The sequence below is a fragment of the Corvus cornix genome, chromosome Z, assembly GCF_000738735.6.
Source record: "Corvus cornix cornix isolate S_Up_H32 chromosome Z, ASM73873v5, whole genome shotgun sequence".
Lineage (NCBI taxonomy): Eukaryota > Metazoa > Chordata > Aves > Passeriformes > Corvidae > Corvus > Corvus cornix.
This window is the reverse complement of record NC_046357.1, coordinates 72,565,401-72,581,665: the sequence shown is the minus strand read 5'-3', so window position 1 is coordinate 72,581,665 and position 16,265 is coordinate 72,565,401.

Genomic DNA, 16,265 nt, shown 5'->3' with positions numbered 1-16,265 from the left:
TACCCCCTTGTTGCAGCTGCAGCAGCTCTTGGTGCTTCAGAAGAAGGTGTGGCCCTCCTGCAACAAGTCAAGCCTGCAGTTTATAAGGACTTCCAAGAAAGCGCCCGGAGTTGTACAATTAACGAGAAATTACTCCCGAGGGAATTCTGTTCCTCATCTCAGCTGGTGTTCAACTTATCTGCAAAGAATATACACACTCAGCCTATATTCCTTTTATCTTAGCTTAGTTTTACAGTAATTAAAATCCTCAGCCAGCCTGAAGAACTGTATATATTTATTTTTGGTCTCCGTGAGCCTGGAACACAGACCTGCTGTGCGAGCCCTGGGAAGGAGTTCAGCTGTGTGTGTGCCTTGGTTTCCCTCCTGACTCCTGGTCTGCCTCGTTTATGGAGAGCCAGCCTGATGTCCCCACTGTGTGCACACCCTGCCCCAGAACAGCAGGACCTCAGTGCTGCTTGGGACCTACAGACCCCCCCAGAACACAGATTGCTAATTATTACTGAGAAGATTAATGTGCTGAGAGTGTTCTTCAGTCTCAGTGCGCATAGCTTTGGGACCACTTGCTAATCCCAGAGGTAATATTAATTTTAAAAAATCTTAATGTGCAGCTTTGTTGGCACTAGTGATTTTATCGTGAGTCTCCTGATATTTGGTGTTTCTTGTCAAGGTCCACTTCCTGGAAACCTGAGCATATTGGCTTGCATTTTGAAACAGGCAAGTTCTTAGCACCTTCTGCAACAGTGAGGCTGGGAAACATTCCCCAGGTATGCTCTGGAGACAGAGAAAGGCAAATAAAAAGACCCTAAAATGTGTTAATTAAAAAGAAAAACAAGGATTCTGCAAGAACTCTTTCTCCCCTCATGATTTGTGTGTCTTTCATTGCTTGCAGTGTGCAAAACTAAATGTCTTGGAGTGGGATAGGAACCTCCCATTGATTCTGAGGGAAAAAAAGATATAAGTAAGCTGATTTTAATATCATAGCTATGGCTAGTTTGGCACTGTCCCTCTAATTGTATCCATTTTGTTAAACTCTTTGTCTTGGTTTGTTTTTAACAGTCTCAGATTTCACGTCTTCCCCCTTGGAGTCCTCTTTCTTAATATCCTCGGGGTTTACTTTTTCTTCACCATGTCTGCTCTCCCTTGCTTTCATTTGTTCTTTAGTTCAGATGAGTTGGTACAGGTTGAATTTACATCAAGGAAAAGCATGAAAAGTATGAAATAGACATTAATGGTTCACGGAGAGAGAAGATTTCTGTTACTGTTCTCCACTGCGATCCAAAAAGAGCCTGGAACAGTTAAGAAAGTGTCCTGGACTTATTTATGCTCTGCTCTAAGTGTCACTGGTTGAAGTTTTCCCATTAGTGGAAGGGAGATGTACCCCAGGCCACCGTGCTGTTTTAGCAACTAATCTATTTCAATGCTTCTTACGTAGACAGGCCAACAAATTTCCAAACAACCAGAGAGCTTTGGCAAATCATGCTGAAAGCAGAGTACTGGACTCACACAAAGCAGCCTGTGTTACTCCAGTACCTTCTTTCAGGGCTGGACTCTAATAATCAGGTCAACTGACTCAATAAGACAGCTGCTTGCCAAAGAGCAAAATCCTTTCTGGGGGGAGAGGAGAGCCTTGATGGGGACCTGAAGAGGACAAAGCTCTCCAAGGGGGCTGGGGTAACGCTTGGGTGCTGAGTGGCCTCTTTCACCAGAAGACTTTGACGTGCTTTAAGTAGGCAGTGAGGATGACTTGTGCTTTACAGGGAGGAAACTGAGGCACAGAGAAGCACCTCACTTCTCTCAGGGTCCCTGCAGTCCCACCCTGCTGCTGCTCACTCCACCAGCAGTGCAAAGGGGTGGGATTGTTGGGTGGGCTGCCAGCGCTGTGTGATCAGGGGTGTGGTGGAGAGCAGAGGGAAGGAAGGGAAAGGGAAGGAGGGGAAGCAGAACAGTCACAAAGGGTGAAGCCAGAAGAAGGGGGTGGCACGTTGAGATGTGTCTGGGTGGCCTCACAAGCCAAGTGGGCAGTAGCTGAGGTAGGAGAGATAGGTGGGAGCAGTGTCATGCAGAGAGCCAGTCTTTGTCCTCATCCAGTCAAGCAAGTTTCACTGGTGGTTGCAAATGTTTCAATAAGCTCTGATGCTCTGTGGAAACCCTTCAGTGACATGAAGGTCCGTTTTCTTACTCTCAAACCATGTCTTTGAAGAAACAAAACTACTGTGTTTGGTATTTTTTGTAGGATGTGATTTATTTCCCCTTAACTTTGCTAACGCTTTTCTTGGGTTTTTTAATTTTTTTTTTTTGGTTGTGTTTTTTGGGGTTTTTTTGGTTGTGTTTTTTACTGTTTTCCCTGTCTCCTGCCAGACCTTTCAAAGGGAAAGCAAGCTTGCATTTAGCTTCTCGTTCCTCTGCTCTAGATAACTTATCATTTCAGCCTGTCTGGAAATTTGGAATCCCTTATGCTTGGAGCCTTATCATAGACATTTCCGCTGCAGGAAGAGTGATCAGACCAACAATAGCATCTTGAATTCAAGGCAGAGGAAATGGATGACTGCATAGCCTGGTTTTGATGTTGTACTCGGCACTCAGTGTGCTGATCCTCATCTGATTCTGTACTTCTGTCATGTCCTTGGACGAGAACCACGGACTGCACTGAGAAGTTTGCACCACATGTTGTGCTGCCTGACCTGTGTGCTGCCTGCTCCTCCCTCAGACCTCTGGGAAAGGTGCATGTTCTAGATTCTGTTCTGCAGGAAAGAGGCAGGACTTTCATTCGGAAATACTCTTTTCACAACTGTCAATCCTTGCTTGAGACAAAACAGCCACCAGAGAAGTTTTCCTTCTGGCTTGCAAGTGATTTTGAGTTTGAAGTGATCAAGCCAATCCTTAGCAAGTGCAGGGTCATCAGCAGTCACAAATGTACAGCATGACTGAGTGGGAGATGTTTGCTTGTGTTATGAAATGTGTTGGAGTGAGAGTACACACTGGGGATTTGTTCATTTTAGCAAACCTGGCAGAACCTTCCTGTGACCTAAATAGAATACCTTGCTCTACATAAAGCATGCATCAGGGTATTTCCTGATTTATTCATGAAAGGTTTGCTTTACAAAGGCATTTGGAACTGTGTAATCTCAGAATACATGATACATGTAGCTGGCTGCTCAGCTGGCATTTGCACAAATTGCTTTGATATATGGCTGTAACGTATGAAGGCACAGTGAGGCCAATTTAAATACTTGATATGGGAGTAAACTGGTTAAAAGAGTAAATTAGATCTAACCTAGAGATTTTCTTGCTACTGCATGGAGAAGGTTGCTGTCCAGAATGAATAATTGATAAAGGGATGGGAGACTACACTCTAGTAAGCAATAAAATCCTCCAATATTAAGTGGGCAGGGTTAAGGGCAGATCCATGAGTGGTGTGCACTGGTCTTGCATCTTTCACATTAAGAGCCCTTTTCTGATTTACATCAGATTGAGCTCCAACACGTTGTGTTAACCAGATCAATAACTGAGGATCTCTGCTGCCTTTCACTTGGGACACTTTGTGCTTTCTGTTGCTCTTTCCTATTGGCAGAAAATAAAGTCTAAGGTAACACCTCATCAAGTCTGTGAATTCATTAGGAAATTTCCAATTTATACCTTTAATGATTTGTATAGATATTATTTGTACGTGTTTCCTGCTGTAATATAGTCAGTAGCAAGGTAGATGGGGATGGTTGCTTGCATTTTGGAGCTTTGGAATAAATTGGGGTTAATTTACAATAGAATGAAAGTGACATTTGTAAAGATGGTAAGAGGGGAATGCCAGAATCCATTGCACTGATGATCCTACAAATGCACTGGCATTCTCCATTGGTGAGTTAATGCTCAAATCCTATCAACGTTACTTACTAAACTTATTGCAACTTAATGGCAGACCTCCAGATTTTTATCATGCCAAACATTCGATAATAGATGTGTCTGCACAAATTTTTTGGGAAAAATTTTCTCTTTTTATGGATTGCTGCCATAAAAAAAGGTAAAAATGTGATTCATTCGAGTCCCATGGAATGAACTTTCTCAATTCTTAGTCTTGTGAGCTTTTGTTTAAGAAAAGACTTTGTCTTGTGTGGCTTCGGAATAAGCTGAGAAAAGACTCTTCTGATTACTGTGTTTCTTAAAAAACCCCTCCAAACTCTTTCCTAGGAGGTTTTGTGATTGAGCAGTGATTTTAAATTAATACAAGTCAACTGCATTTGTCACTGTTCACCCAGTAAACACAAGGGGCAGCAGAAACCTTGCTTGTCCATCCTCCAGACAGTAGAAAAATAATTTTTTAAAACTTGCTGCTGACACCATTGGCTGCCCAGAACAATAGGGAACTGACAGACTGATTCTGTACTTCATATCTTTTCATATGACATACTTTATAATATCAAGTGATGTTTCCTCTGTATGCACAGAAGGCATCAAATAAAGCACAATTCTTTCCATATTTTTGCTTTTAATTTTATCAGTTCCAAGCTTTAAGCAATTTGAGGTCTTTCTTCCTCTCTCTCCCCCCCTCTCCCCTCCCCTTCTACATTCTTGACTGGAAGGGATCTGTTTCTCCACTGGCTCTGTAAATCTGGGCATTTTAGAGTTAATCAGGACCTGAAAAGAGCAGGATGACATGAGGTTTGCATTAAAGAGTGGTATGTGGACAAGTGGCAAAGGCATGGATTTTGTGGTAATAAAAACACACTGGGTGATATTTTTGTCAGAGGGCCTCACTTCACTGCCTCCAAAATGCAAAAGCATCAGGAAATCAGATTGCTGTCTCTGAACCATGATTACAGAAGCAGATCAGTGTGCACCTTACTCCCAGCTCACTGAATTGAGTTTAGCTTTCTTCTGGCACACCAAAAACTGTCCACGTGCAATGCTGGTGGTGAAAACCTGGGGTTCAGCATTGCTCCTGGATTAGCAAGACACCCCTAAATAGAAGCCAAACTTTCCATGAGAGGAAGCCATCTGTCTTGCCAAAGGTTTGAGAAAATGATGATGCTGCGTCAGCCTGGCATCATGTAAGATTTTGTTTTTCCCATGTGTAAAAACTGTTGTTGTTTACTTGGACTCCATTATTTCAAATTCACTGAAGTCTCAAAAAACCCTGCAGACTGAAGCATCTGTCAGCACAAACCTGTGTGTCTGCTGACTCTAGTGGTGGCTGGACAAGTGTATGAAGATTCTGGAGTTCTGGCTGCACCTTTTCAAAGTCAGAAGATCTTGCTGCAACTCTCTCAGCTGACCTCCCTTGTAACACGTGGCGCATGTACAGCATTACTTGCTCATGGTAGGGGTAGGGACTGCCTGACTTCCCTTGTGTTCCTTTGCCCCATGTCCTAGCCCTCTGCAGTGGGAAAGGACTGTCTCTTTGACCCATCCATCCAATTAAAGCCAGTTGTTGACAGTAGCCTTTCTCTTCTTTTTTTTTTGGAGACAATGTGATTTTATCACGCTGCCACTGAACTACGCTCCTGTTGTCTGAAGCTGGAACTGGATGCAGAAGAGTCAAAGAGTGAGAGATGAGTAGAAGAGAGACAGTGTAATGACAGAATGTTTCACATGCCTTTGAATTTCTAAGGGGATTAGGCGCTCCCCTGGTGCTTTGACATGGAGCCTATGGCAGCTGCTTTGGCAAAGCCTGCTAGCAGTTACACAAATATGTTATTTTCCCCTCGTTTTCCCAAGGTGCACAGGACACAACAACTTCTGTTACAGACCAGCAACAGAGAGCATTTGGAGCTGTCAGAGTCTGTGTACTCGTGTTCCTCTGCATGCAGGACCACCTCTGAGAACTTGTGCACCCATTTATGTGGTAGTCAGATACCACCACTTATGTTGTTGAAGTGTAAGCCTGCAATGCAACCAGAGCCATACAAGTCAGCCTTCATCCCCAGCCTCCACACCTTCTGAAAGAGCTTCTCTGGGTCAAACCTTTTCCCAAGCATCAGCTGAAACAAAATCCTCTAGTTGCTGTAATTCTATCTGCCCCACATGCTCCAGAGAGTTCTTTGCACAGCAGAAGTCCTTTTCCTGCAAGCAGGACAGGGACAGCAGGTGTTGTGCTGGTGTCTCTTCAGTGGAATCTGATTACCATTTTGGTTGCTTTTCTCTGTCTATTTGATATGGTTGTTTAGGAAGCTGTGGCTGATGGAGCATTTTTAAGCCAAGGACTGACAGAAATCAGGTGTCTTCACTGTATAAAAGAAACATTAACCCACAGGTTGAGATCTGCCTGCAACATCATTGGCAAACATGAAACTTGAGCTTTTCACAAAATGATTGAAGTTCTTTTCTCATTTTAAAGCAGATACAAGCTTTAAACATTGAACAGTAATGCCAGTGGAGATGCAGCAAAAAAAAAAAGGAATCCCTGAATAGGAAAGAACAAGAGATAGGAGAAAAGGAGATGCTCCCTCCTGGTTGCAGAAATGGGCAAGGAAAATTACGACAAGGAAGAAGCATCAGTATTCATAGCTGCAGTGAGAGTTGAAATGATGGTCAGGGCCTGTCAGTCCCAATACCGCATCCTTGATTCACATGCACTGATTCAGACATTAATTTGGACCTCAGATGTGCGTGTCTGACTCCCAGTGAGCCCTCCTGGAGGGCAGAGTGTGGTCTCCTGAATGGCGGGGTGAGGGCATAAAGCCCCAGAAAGAGTGGGCTCGGCAGTGGTGAATGCAAACCCTGCCTTTGTTGGCATCTGTACCCTTTGGACAGGATTGGCCTTGCTGGTTTCAGTGCAAGACACACACAGGCTCGCAGAGGGTTCACTCCAGCACCAGAGTGCTGTGAGTGTAAATGAAGACTGTCACGGCCACAGTGGCTGGGTTTTTTGTTGGGGTTCCCCTCCCCCTTCACCCCCCTCACCCCCTGCCCCTTTCTGAAACAACCAGCCAATTTAAGAGCACAGTTCAGAGGGAAGGGATTCTTGTTATGCTCATGAATCTCAAAGATTTCCTAAAGGAAGAACAAAGAGAGAAGCAGAAAAGGCAGAGAGAGCTGGAAAACCAGGAGCAGGCAGCAGACTTGGAAAGAAATGTCCTCCTTCTCCCCAGCCCAGGAATGCAAACAGGAAGCCGCCAGCAGAATGTTTGGAGTGTGTGCAGCTGCAGTTGGGTCTGAAGACACTGAAAGCTGTGCTGAAAGTATTCAGCTTGCCTCTTACAATGGAGGGGAAACACTTGCTTTGACACTGCATTTGATAACCATTTTGTAGCAGGAGTGCAGACCCTTTCATTTGCAGGGAAAGGGAAGACAGCTGTGGCTGTCTTCAGCGAAACTTGCTATTCTATATGTGAGAGAGTGTGCTTGTTAAAGGAGGACAAAAGGGTGCTTACTGAGGTTCTGCAGGTGGCTTTTGGTTATTAACCAGAGGAGCTCAGCTAGTCCAGAATGTGTTGGGCTGCCCTAATTCCTCTCTAAAGGAATTTCAGTTGCTGCTTGGGATAACCAGCGCCATTTTGGAGACTGCGCTGCCTGAAACACTAAGCTACTGCCTTGGAAGCAGAAGTTTCCTATCTGCTAGATCATTCTTCCACAGCACATGTTTTCCATGTGTGAGTTCTGATTTGGGGAGTTTCAGGGAGAAATCATCGGTAACAATATCTCCTAATTCATATGTAGATGAACCTCTTTGAGGTACCAGGGTAAAAAACACTTGAATTATGTAAATTGAGATAATTTCTTATAAATTACCTTTCAAACAGGTTGGATCCGTGTCTTAATTCAAACGTCTTTAAAATTATCTCACCTAGTTTTCCTCCATTGTTCTTGATCAGCAATTGACCTTGAGCTGGCTTGGTTCTTAAAATAGATCAAATAAGTGTATCACTTCTTTTGATTATAATACAGGTTCTGTTTTAAAAAATGCTTGCTGAAATAAGTCTTGCAGGTTCTTTAGCTGCTAACATTTTATTACTACACTTTGAAGTGCCTGAGTGTGCATGAGACAGAAAATCCATTTCCTAATTAGATGATTGTTTTAACATGCATGTCTGAGAGCTGTGTATCGGTCGTTGGGTACTGGTTATATGTATTAATTTGTCTTCCTGTGGAGCTGATAATCTGGATGATCTCTTCAGGCTCCTGCCTTCCGATGGGTCAAATGCAGAAGTTTGCACCTGCAACACCATTGGAGACCTTGCTAAAGGCAAGACTTGTGTTGTGAGATGCTTTTGCAAAAGAACCCTGGGAGACAGCATTGCCTTTTCAAGGACTAATAGCACTATGTGTTTCCTTGTGTCCAACATGCCTGAATTTTAATAAATGAGAGATTATTGTTCCTTGTTAAGTAGGTAGGGTAGCTAAATATAGAGGAAGTCAGACTGCGGGGAGGTGGGGGGAAGCTCCAGTTTCAATGACTGCGGAGGAGGAACATGCAACAGCAGCACTTCAGAAAGCATCACCAAAGCTATTCCTCAGGTCTCACTCCTTAAGCTCCACTCAGAGCTCCACATGTGTCCCCAGGTGCTGCCCTTGCTCTGGTGCTGCCCCAGGATTTGTGGTATCACCTTGAGCTCCTCCCTGTGCTTTGCAGGGAGTGGAAAATGGTTTTTGTGATTCCCAACCTGGAGCTGTGAGTGTGAGGTCATCGTTTCCACCAGGAAGGACACCAGAGTTGGGGGCAGCCCTGCAGTGAAAATTGTTAAGAGCCATAGGAAATCCCAGACTGTATGAGGAGAGAGGGATGGGAGTCGGAAAAGGAGACACAGGAGGAGTGGAACGAGGTTGCATTTTAATCAGCCTTTAGAGGAGTTAAGTAGGGAAGGCTACTGGACACACAGAATGAGACAAAACTACAAAACACCTTGATAAGAGAAGAAAGCCCTGTGTCAGCACAGTTGCCCACAAGGCAAGAGCTGTCAGATCACTGTTTTCTGACACCTTCTGTCTCTTCAACACCTTTTGTGCTGTTTTTCTCTTCTCATCAAGGTTTGGCTGACAGAGTGAAAAAAAAAGGTTTTTCAGAGCAAATCACAGCCTGAGGAGCTTCCCCAGTTGCAAATTGTTACCCAAGGGAACTCCAGACCTAGATCTCAACCCATTCCTCAGTAAACAGCAAGGGTCTCGTGAGATAGAGATTGCCATTACCACGTCTTATGCAACAGCACAGATGTTGATTCATAGCTCCTATCTGTGCTCCAGTGCAAAGCTCACCCGTGAGCAGTGAGATGTTTGGAGAAGGGAATTTGTCTGGGGCTCTCAGTAACCACAGCCATGAGCTATCATAGTTGCAATACAGGTTAAGGGAAAAAAGTGCTCACAATTACTGTACAGAAACCAGCAAACTTTGCCAGTTTTGACAGTGAGCTGGGAAAGGTGACTAAAATGGGCTCAAAGAAGGTGGGTTTAACACCTGAGTTATTTTTTGAGACCCTTTGGAGGGAATCTGAATTTTTAAAACAAATAGTGCCTCACTCTGCAAAACTGATGAAAACTGCTTTCCTATTTTTCTCATCCATGTGGATTGTCTTATGATCAACCTGCAATTTTTCCTTGTAGGGGCATGCATCGGGGTATGTCTTTTGCCTTGTGACCTATTTTCTTCAAACATGAGAGAATGTAATATCTGCAAAACCTTTACCCCTCCCCCTGACAATGTGATTGAAATCGATTGACTGATTCAAAAGCAATTAGGTGGGGCTGACATACAGACAGCACACAAGTTTTCTTCTGTAAGAAATGAGGTAAAAAAACTCCACCGCCCTTTGAGATATCCTAAGGCCAGTATCAATAAAATTATATTTCAGATGTCAAGAAGGGCTTGCATGTCTGATACCTTTCCCTTTTCAAGAAGGGCTTGCATGTCTGATACCTTTCCCTTTTTTATCTCTCAAATCTATCAGGTGGTCTAATAAAAGGTATTGCCTCTTCCTACAAACTTTCCCTCTCTCTATAAAATGGGGTGTACAAAATCTCTTGTCCCCTGGGAGTACTTATGGCGTGTATCCCTGTTTTCTGTAACAGAGGTTTTATTTTCCTCTGTTTTTCTCTGGTCTCAGTGCAGTGCTAGAACTACCAGGGGTATACCAAACCAGCCATGTGCTATTTGTTATTCTCGTCAACAGCACTATATTCCCCACAAGGTGGTGGGCAGCATCGGATTTTCTCCGGGGGGATCATTTCCTTTCTTTCTTCTCCTTATAAACAAATATAACCTGAGCCTGGCTCGCTGTCTTGGAAGGCTTCCAGAACAAGGTGATGTGCTCTGTTTGGGATAAGCACGTTTCACTGGTTGACAGCCACTGCAACAGCGGCATCTGAAAAAGAGGGCCACAACAATTCCCTCTGCAGCAGGAGTTGCTGGGTGGTGTTCTCTGACCTGTGTTATGCAGGAAGTCAGACTAGATGATCAGAGCAGTCCCTTCTGGCCTCAAAATCTATGAATCTGTGTTCTGATTACACATCTGAGAATGTGCAACCCAAGTTGAAAGTGGTGATTTATTGGATGCTAGCTACAGGCAGCTTCTTGTTTCTGAGTAAGCAACTGCTTTTAAAAGGGTCCCCGTAGCTCGATGGGGTACAGACAGCTGTCAGCTCTTTTGGGGAAAAGAACTCGCCAGTCTATTTCCGTAAAATGCATTTTAAATTTACAGCTCTGTGCAAGTGCTGTTTTACAATAAGGATTGACCCTTTCTGGAGATGGCTTTGTGGTTGATTTATAGGTACATCCCCAGTAGGGCTGCTTTGGGAGGAAGCCAAGGTGGGTGAGATCTATCTTTTCTCTCCCACCTTCTGGATCAACTCGTATACGAAAGCATCCTGGTTTGGCGGGCTGAGTTTTGTTGTTGCATCCTGCTGAGGACTGTTTGGATCTCAGTGAAACAGATGTTGTGTCAACAGCCCTTAAGAGGCTTGTCTTCAGCCTGTTGTTTCATTTGCTTCCAAAGACGTCACATGCAGAGCAGAAGATCCCTGCAGCAGCTGAGAGTCAGTTTAAAGACACCAAGCTCCCACATCTTGGAACAAGGGAGCCCCAGCACTACCCTCAGATGGCTTGAAGGAGCATGATGCACCTCAGATGTTCTCTGAGAGCTGTGATCCTTTAAAACACTGGGGAGGGAAGAGCAGAAAAAATGCCTTGTTGTGTCGATTAACCATAGCAAGGGCTGAAGGACTGGGAGAGGTGGCTCCATGGGCAGACAGAATTTTAAGTCCAGAGCATTGTTAGGATATCAAACACCACCTGTTGGTTGTGCTACTGACTTCAAAGTATTGGAAGACACTTTGGTCAAATTTGGAGCAACAAAGACTATCAGAAGCCTCTGTAAAACAGTAACAGGATGAGGAACTGCCATTCATAAAAGAGTTCTCTCTTGAATGCAGAGTCTCTGGTGACATACTGCTTTTAATGGTGGAAATCTAGGACTGCATTATTATTATTGTTATTGTTATATAAAATACATGATGACATCAGATAAACATCAACGACTAAAGAGCTCTGCATATTCAAGAGTGTTAGGTTTTAGTTCTGGAAACTTCTCTCAAATCAATTATGGCAATATTGCACTTTATTAAAACAGTTAAATCTACCCTAACAATGAAACTGTCACTTTGAATTAGAAGAGCAACCTACTATCTTGTAAAATATGTAAATATCAAGGCAACCATATTTCTAGGTATATACATTATATTTATTTACAGTACTTCCTTAATTGCGAGGATTAACTGAGTAGAGATTGCACTCTAAATGGTCCCACAATTATTAAAATGCATGTTTACATTTGCTTAAATTGTGCAAAAGTAATTTAGAAGATGAATTTCAAGAAATATTGAGGAAATCAGCATACAGAGAATGTAATTATTATTGATATTTGCATAACTTCCCTTTCCACTTTCATGCACTATTACAAACCACACAGAACATGACTAAAGAAATTATTAGAGAGACTGCTGTAGTACAAATATGGATTCATCAATAAATGTTCAGGCTTCTAGGCGAAAAACAAACGACATGGCTGTGGAGAAGAAATATTACGTTTTATTTAGATAGTTATTTGGAATGGGATCTGCACAGATAAATCTATACTCAGAATATAGCAGTCTGTTATGACAGAGATGAATGTTGTTGAAAAGAACAAGTGAAATACAGAAAAAAAATTTCAAATGCCAATGGAAGGCAGTACAAAGGCTGGGAGATATGTGAGGCAGATGTGCTCCAGGTGTGGGGGCCAGAACTGGCCAACAGCGCTAAGCTTTCACTCCAGCAGTGTTGAAAAGGTCCTGATTCAGAGGTGTTTGTGTTCCAGTGCTAAACAAAGCAGAAGTAGATAGACTCCAAGTGCAACAGCAAAACTCTACATCAGGGCTTGCTGGAAAACAAGAAGGTCCTGGTGATATCAGGGATGGCAAATTCTGATTTTGAAACTGTGTCTCCTGCAGCCAAGCAACTGCTCTGTGTTCAGTGAAAAACAGACTCCAGCTGCCACCCAAGGGCACATGGAACATAGAGTTTTGTGCATTTCTGGAAAAAAAAAATAAAAGAAAAAGGAAAGAGGTGAACTGGGAGTAAAATGAACCAAGAATGAGATGACAAAAATGATTAGTGGAGCACTCTCTGGAAGCAGCAGCTATGCCCTATATTAGGTTTCCAAAAGAGGCCAGTGATTACTGACTAATTGTCCTTAGAGCTTCTGCAAACCAGGACACTTTGAAAGATGCATGGAGAAGTGTTTTTGGGAACCTTGGTGGACACATTCCTACCTGAGCTGCAAGAAAGAGCTGAGAATCCCACAAGACGTTGCAGTGCAGCTGGTAAGGGCCCATGCACAGAGCAGGACCGTGTGTGTGTGTGTATTTGCGTTTTTGTGCTGAATAGAAAAGAGGAGCCTTGTCAAGATGATCTGTCATGAGATAGGAGAAACCCATGTATCACTCATCCTGAAGGCTGTGCAGCAAGGAGCAGAAGAACCTCACACTCCCCTGACAATGAAAATAATGAAGTCAGATTATCCAAGGAAACTGTGAGTTTGCCTTACCCACAAACCTCAGCCCCAGGGAGGGAAGAAGAATTATCAGAAAGGTCACTCTGAGCAGTCAGAGTCAAGGACAGAGCTGAACAGCCTCTGAAACCCATAAGGAGCAAACACAGAGCTCACAAGGAGGGAGAAAGCTGAATGAGTTCAAGGGAAATAAATAACAACCTGAAAAAAAATTTAACATTGCTGAGGAAGCATAGGAGACATTTCTCTCCATGTTGTGAAGACCTACAATGGCATGCTGATAGGATCCCCAGAGAGAGCACATCATCTATAACTATGCAGCACTTCACATGCTGGTACTACTAATAAAAGAGAATGGTTCAGATCACAGAAATTAATTAGTTTAGAACTGCAACCACCAGGAAGAGAGCATGCACACAGCAGCATCCCAAAGTGTGTTCTTATTAACGATTCTCTGTCTGGTGTGCTGTTGACAGAATTCTGTCTGTCTCAACAAAACTCTGGAAGCAGCTTTAAACTTCAGGCCCCCATCAAACAGCAAGCGGTCTCCCGGCAGCATGCCTGCATGGAAGCCAGTAAATCCAGCAAATGAGGACTCGACAGCATCTCCTGCTGTCACAAGGAAAACTTCAGCTTCTGTACTGGAAATGTCCCTTCTCCTTGAGGGGCCATCACTTTGCAAGCACTTACCATGCCTGAAAAGCAGAGCTGTGCTGCTAGTTGTCAAGGCAGCGAGAGTGCTGCCCTCCTAATCAAACCCAGCTGTGCAGGGGAAGGGGCAGAGCGCTTGGGAGCCTCCAGCACCCTGCAGGATGGAGCCATGCTCCTCACAGACTGTGGAGAGCATGTTTTCTCCGCACCAAGAGGCAGAACAAAGGCTTGCATGCATTTTCCTTGCCTACCCTTCATGCAAGAGGGGGCTCGGCTTTCTGAGGTCCGGAGCTCATTTAGAGGCACCTTGGTAGTTCAGAGTTCCCATGTCCGATACTTCATCAGCCACAATTTACTGCAGTGAGATGTGATATACAGCAGGGCCATTTCATCTCCCAGAACTTTAGAGAGGGGGGTCTGTGTTTTAGCATCTACCAGTTTTATCTCTGCCATCTGAATCTCATTTCCAGGATAACCAAGGGTCCTTCTAATTACTGCTCTGGTGAATGTATATTGCTCCAAGCCCTTGTGATTTGGCTGAAAACTGGGGAAATGCAGACTGATGTTATTAGTCATTTCTTCAGGGGAAACCCACTGACACACAGTGAAAAGTCATAATAAAGTCGTATCAATCTGACTACCTATCTGGCTACCTTGTAGAAGTGTAAAGTTTGAAGAATATGCCTGAATTTCTTAGAAATTTTAGGACAACAAGGTCTTGTAATGGTACTTGCTGTCCTAAAATTTCTAAGAGCATAAGATGATGGCTGTCAGCATGTTCTTACTCAGAGACCAGAGAGGACAACAGTACTTTGTACAGCTAACCATGGCTTGTCTCTGTGCCAGAACACACATTATGGGTCATGATGCAAGGCCTCTGATGCTCCAGGCATTTGCTGCTGTGGTTCAGTGACCACGAAATATATGGGGTCTGCTCCAGCTCTGCCAATGATTTGCCATGTGACTTTGGGCACGTTATGTCCCCTGCCTCAGTTTCCACATATAACGTGCAACATTTTCAAATCAATTACCCATGACAGTGAAACTAGGAAGAACGCAGCATTGATTTCTCTTTTCCCCCTCTCCCTGTTGGACATGAGGACTGTGATTTATCTATTACACTAGAGTATGTATCTGTGCAGCACTCAGTGTCTTGTAAATACTCATTAATATCCTAGGAAAGCCCCCATGAGGTTGGTAGGGCAATATGGCTCTCATTCTGCATTTGAATCACAGTGATATGAAAGACCAAAGGACACATTTTAAAAGTAATCTTTTATCTTTGTCACTACTTTTATTTGCATCAATCTGCTTTTTAAAAGCTGGCAAGATGGAGATTCCACAACCTCCACGGACAATCCTCCCCAGTCCTTAACTATTATTACCATCAGAAAGCTTCCCTTGATGTCTGCCTGATCTAAATCTTCTTTGCTGCATTTTAAGTCTTTGGGTGTGAAGAAGCATTTGAATCTTTCTTTTCTGCAGCAACTCAACTGTATGAAAGGATTACCTTCGTGACTCACCACAGTTTTCTCTTTTCAGAACAATCCTAACTCATTTGGTCTTTCTGTCTTAGACATGTTTTTAAGATTTTCAGTCATGCTGCCATTTCTCCTGGGGGATTTATGTCTCTCTTCAAGTGTCATGTCCAAAGCCAGACACATAATTTCTGATACAGCCCAGGATGCCATTGGCCTTCTTGGCCACCTGGGCACCCCTGGGCTCATGTCCAGCTGCTGCCACCAGCACCCCCAGGGCCTTTTCCAGCTCTCCAGCTACTTTTCCCCCAGTCTGGAGCTGCAGGGGGTTGTTGTGACCCAAGGGCAGGGCCCAGCAGTTCCCCTGGTTGTACCTCACCCCACTGGCCTCATCCCATGGATGCAGCCTGTCCAGATCCCTCTGCAGAGCCCTCCTGCCCCACAGCAGATCCACACTCCCGCCCAGCTCGGTGCTGTCAGACACTGACTGAGGGGCCCTCGATCCCCTCCTCCAGGCCTTTCATGAAGATGTTAAACAGGCCTGGCCCCAGTACTGATCCTATGGGAACCCCACCGGTGCCCAGCCCCAGCTGGACGTCCCTCCCTTCCCCACCACTCCCCGGCCCTGCCATCAGCCAGTTCTTCCCCCAGAGAACAGGGCCCTGTCCATGAGCAGCCGGTTGCTCCAGGAGAGGCTGTGGGAGAAGGTGTCAAAGGCTTTGTGAAGTGCAGTTAGACACATCCCCAGCCTTTCCCTCAGCCCTGAGCAGGTCACAGGAGGGATCAGGTCGGTCAGGCAGGACCCACCTCTCCTAAACCCAGGCTGGCTGGCCCTGATCCCCTGGTTGTCCTGTACCTGTTGCTGGTGGCACTCAAGGTGATCTGCTCCATGAGCTCCCTGGCACTGAGGGCAGGTAAGGCCTGTAGTTCTGCAGTTCCCCATCTCCTTCTTTTAATCCATCTTGTAGAAGAATGTCACATTTGCCAACTTTCAGTCCTGAGACCTCCCTGTGTAGCCTGGACTAACTGCAAATGATTGAAAATATCTTGGTGAGCTCTTCCACCAGATCTCTCAGTGGAATTCCTTGGGAGGATCCCATCTTGCCCAGTGGTCTTGTGTGTGTCTAACAGATGTAGAGGTCATTAACACTTCCCCTTGGATCATGGA